We start from the raw sequence: 5,248 nt of genomic DNA, 5'->3' as shown, positions 1-5,248 counted from the left end.
CATTCCTTCCTTCCTTCCTTCCTTCCTTCCTTCCTTTCTTTCTTTCTTTCTTTCTTTCTTTCTTTCTTTCTTTTTAAGACAGAACCTATTTAGTCCTGGCCATTCTGGAACTTGCTATGTAGACTAGGCTGGCCTCAAACATACAAGATCCTCTTGCTTCTGTCCCCCAAGTGCTGGGATTAAAAGGTGTGTGCCACTTCACTTAGCTCTGTGAAGTCCTGAAAGGGGATGTGGACTTAACATTTCCTGCATTCCCTAGGTGTGTGTCTTAGATCCTCCCCCCCAACTTTTCTAAAGTGTAAAAGTAGGCGGTCTTGCAGGGCGGTGGTGGCACACACCTTTAATCCCAGAAGTCAGGAGGCAGAGGCAGGCAGATCTCTGTGAGTTTGAGGCAGGCTGGTCTACAAGAGCTAGTTCCAGGACAGGCTCCAAAGCCACAGAGAAACCCTGTCTCGGAAAACCAAAAAAAAAAAAAAAAAAAAATGTAGGCTGTCTCACAATTCTAGTTCTTTTGCAAAAATATTCTACTCTTCTCCCACATTTCACCTGTGAGCCCCCCTCCTTTCTTGGATGAGGCAAGGCTCAAGCTAAGAAATACATATTGTGCAAAGGACGCCATGGAATATGTATTACAGGAAGATACATCTCCTATGTTCAAAGACCCAGTGACCCAGTTACAGAATAATGCAATTACTTAGAAACAGGAATTCAACAACAGAGGGCTGGAGAGATGGCTCAGTGATTAAGAGTCCTTGCTGTTCTTAGAGAGGATGCAGGTTTGATCCCCAAACCCACATCATGGTTCACAACTGTCTGTAACCCCAGTTTCAGGAGATTCAGCCTCCTGTTCTTACCTCTTCATGCACATGACACACATACATACATGCAGGAAACAGTCATGCACACAAAATAAATCTTTTTTTAAAAGATTTTACTTATTATGTATACAGTGTTCTGCCTGCATGTACACCTGAAGGTCAGAAAGAGGGCACTGGATCTCATAGATGGTTGTGAGACACCATATGGTTGCTGGGACTTGAACTCAGGACCTCTGGAAGAGCAGCCAGTGCTCTTAACCTCTGAGCCATCTCTCCAGCCCACAAAATAAATCTTAAAAAAAAATAAAATTAAGCCGGGCGATGGTGGCGCACGTCTTTAATCCCAGCACTCGGGAGGCAGAGGCAGGCGGATCTCTGTGAGTTCGAGACCAGCCTGGTCTACAGAGCTAGTTCCAGGACAGGCTCCAAAGCCACAGAAAAACCCTGTCTCGAAAAACCAAAAAAAAAAAAAAAAATTAAGCAATAGTGAGTACAAGGGTATGTTGAGAATATATACTCAACATCACTGACTGCTCCCAGAAAGAATAATCTAATTTATTTTTAATATTTTTATTTATTTATTTGTGTGTGGGAAGTGCATAAGCATTCTGGTATTTGTGTGGAGGTCACAGGATGGCCTGCAGGAGTTGATTCTCTCCTTCCACCATATGGGTTCCAAGGATTGAACTCAGGTTATCAGACTTGGCAGCCTACTGTCTTTGCCTACTGAGCCATCTCACAGCCCTCATAGGTTTTTAAAAATATTTAACTATTTTATGTGCATTTGGTATGAGGGTGTCAGATTCCCTGGAACTGGAGTTACAGACAATTGTGAGCTGCCATATAGGTTCTGGGAATTAAACCCGGGTCCTCTAGGAAAGTAGCCTCTTAACCACTGAGTCATCTCCCCAGACCTGCCCTAATAGTTTTTGTGTACAAGTCTACATTATGTTTTTTTCTTTTTGCTAAATAAATTTATTTTGAAACATTTAATTTCTTTTGGTATTATTGTCCTAAAGGGTGTTGAGGTGGATGGCCTTACTGTCAGGTGGAACACTCTATTTGGTTTTTGGTGATTCTCCAGCAGGAGACTTCAATAGTTGTTTTTTATACATCTAGCTCTTTGTTCAACTGTAATCTAAAAATGTCTAGTAAAGGTACAATAGTCCTGGGCGAGTGTCCATGTTTGAAGATGCTCCTTTAATGGTCTTACTGGAATCCTGCTATGAGAGAGTCTTGAGATGACAGCTCCTGAGTTCTTTCCTGTTAGGCCTATGCAGCTCTGCCCCCAGACAGCAAAATGTAACTCATTTCAGTGGGCTTCTCAAAGAAAGGTTCAGTTCACCTCTACAGTCCTTTGGCAAGACCACCTGGCCTCAGGCTCATCACAATCACCCGTATGTTTCTTGTTTCCTGGCCTGGATCCCAGTCTTTAGTATTCCAGTAAGAGCTGGTTTTCTTGTCAGTTGCTCCTACCCAATGTCTTGCCTCTGCATTTTACCAAAAGAGCTTGGGTTCTGTTGTCTGTTGACTTGATGACTAATGAAACCCTGGTTGGTATGCTTTTTTATGACTGAAACTCTTCCAGCCGTGACTCAGACTGTACTTGCTTGCTTGCTCAGAGGCTTGTAGCTAGCATGAGGATATATTGTGGCTAAGGTCAGTGATGTTAAGGACCGTCACCTCAATTACTAAGAGAGTTCGGGGTCAGATGCTGATCTAAGCACAACTGGCTAGGCTAAGGCAAGAAAAAAATCCTTAGTCCAGAATAGCTGGATAATCCCAGGAAAGGAACTAAGCTCACTTGGAATGGCATGGGCCCAGTTATGTATAGACAGCTTTCTAGAAAGCAAGGCTTAATTTCTACTATGTTTACTAGCAAATGCCTCTAAAGGTAGTTTATTATCTTGAAACACCAAAGGGGACAGAGTTGCTGCCTTCCTTCATTGCTACCTTCCTCCATTGGTCATTCCGCATCATCTTCCTGGAAGGGCACTTGCTCCTTTTGGAAAAAAAGGCTGGCTTAGGCTCTTAAACTGCCTTTAAGTTTCTTTCTTTCTTTCTTTCTTTTCTTTCTTTCTTTCTTTCTTTCTTTCTTTCTTTCTTTCTCTCTCTCTCTCTCTTTCCTTTTTTTTTTTTTTTTTTTTTTTTTTTTTTGATTTTCAAGACAGGATTTCTCTGTGTAACAAACAGCCCTAGGGTCCTGGAACTAGTTCTTATAGACTAGGCTGGCCTCAAACTCACAGAGATCCACTTACCTCTGCCTCCCTCCCCAGTGCTGGGATTAAAGGCATGTGCCACCACCTCCTGGTACCTTTAAGTTTCTTGACCATATCAGCATGATTTACACAGAGCAACCACCTGAGTTAAACTCTTGTTTTGATTCTAAGTCCTTTGGCTGTCTGTGCCTCTAAGGGCTGTGCATAGACATTAAGATTGATGAAATATTTCATCTTACAGTTTCTTAGATTAGTGGATCTCAAATACTGGTTCAAGTTAACTGCAGTATCTCAATTACTTATAGAACAGATTTCCAAACCACTTTATCTAGAAGCTCAAAAGTGGTGTTCAGGGGCTGGAGAGATGGCTCAGAGGTTAAGAGCATTGCCTGCTCTTCCAAAGGTCCTGAGTTCAATTCCCAGCAACCGCATGGTGGCTCACAACCATCTGTAATGAGGCCTGGTGCCCTCTTCTGGCCTTCAGGCATACACACAGAAAGAATATTGTATACATAATAAATAAATAAATATTTAAAAAAAAGTGGTGTTTAGGAATTGGAATTTTTAAAATGGTCATAGATGATTCTGTGGTGCCCCCATGTCTATATGTGTATAGCTTTCCTAAGCTTCCTGACAAGCTCTAACAGCAGAAACTGTCTTTCTTTAGCCACGTCGTTAAAGCCAGCTATGTGAATAGGACACTCTGGGTTCCCAAGGAACTCAGCCTGGTGAAGTGGATCCTTTCAGGCCCTAAGCAAGAAAAAAACAAAACTATTTTGGGCACACCCATTGTCCTTGGGCTGCTTGCCTGAAACTACTAGGTAAGAGCCTCTTAACTTCAAGAGACTTGGGAAGACTAATCCTGAGTATAAACACTTCCACATTGAGTGCCACTCTAGATGCCAGCGACAAAATTGACACTAAAAGGAGATACACGTCCACCACACGCCTCCTGTTGGCGAAGTTAGTGATGGCAGCAAAGTGGTTTTCTGACAGCTGAATGAATATTTCCTGGATGCTTGTCTAAGTAGCAGGAACAAATTCTGGCACTAACTCGGGCACTTAGACACCAGGAGCTAGGATATCCTTACTCAAGGAAATGACCTGAAGGTGCCCTGACGTTACTCCTTGTCCAATTACTAGGGCTTCGCTCTTCCCGGGAAGCCTGTTAACCTGCTATGTTAAGAACTATAGCACAGCAGCAGAGTGGAAAAAGCAGGGACACATAGGAAGCACTTGATCTGTGCAGGGAGGCAGCCTCTGAAGCCCGGTAAAAGTAGCTAGTCCTGTTGCTTTGGGGATATATTGATTGCCTTAAATCAGGATGCAGCTGAACCAGAATAAGAAATGGAACTTTAAGGCTGGCTCTGACTCTTGGTTAGTATTTATTTTTTCCCCAATAACTGAGTAAGCACTGTGACTTTGCATTTAATCATACATGACCAGAGGAAGCTTTAGGCACAACCATGGTTAAGAAACCTGCTTTACTTGAGTCTACCCATAAACCCCATATGGAAATTCAGATACTTCAAATAAAAGGGTGCCAGGCAATGGCGGCATGTCTTTAATCCCAGCATTCAAGAAGCAGAGGGAGAGGCACATGGATCTTTGAGTTCAAGTCCAGCCTTCCTACAGAGTGAGTTCTAAGACAGTCAGGGGCTACACAGAGAAACCTTGTCTGAAAAAAACCAAAAAAAAAAAAAAATAAAAAACGAAATCAAATAAAGGGGAGTACCTCAAATACTGTCCTGCTTATCCTTCTGGGGACCTCATTGAATGGAAACAGTATCAGACTAGATGACAAAAAGATTAGCTCTATTCTTCTCTGTGTGTAGATTCCTTGGGCAAGATCAATGAACTCAATACAAGAACTGATGGACAAGACTTTTTTCAATTAATTTTACATATACACTATAATTTTCACATTGAGTTCTGAAGAATTGATCAAATCATGGTGCATTCATACTTTTTTAGATCAACGTCAATAAATCTGTACAGTAATAACATGATGGTTATAACATAACAACATCTGGACTAGGGTAGTAAATTCTAGGGGTGTCCTTACAGAGAAACATGGTGGGGGTGTAGTAACTATTGGAAGATGTGGGTTAAATCAAGGAATTTGTTTACTCAAGGTCACTGAAGCCCTAATGACCAGTAATCTTGTGACCAAGGCCATTTCCCAGCTTTGGAATGTGAAGGCCGTCCCTC

Source organism: Alexandromys fortis, unplaced genomic scaffold, assembly GCF_014885135.2.
Source record: "Alexandromys fortis isolate MF-2015 unplaced genomic scaffold, M_Fortis_MF-2015_v1.1 scaffold_224, whole genome shotgun sequence".
NCBI classification, from domain to species: Eukaryota; Metazoa; Chordata; class Mammalia; order Rodentia; family Cricetidae; genus Alexandromys; species Alexandromys fortis.
The sequence above is the reverse complement of the archived record's forward strand: the minus strand, read 5'-3'. Positions refer to the sequence as shown.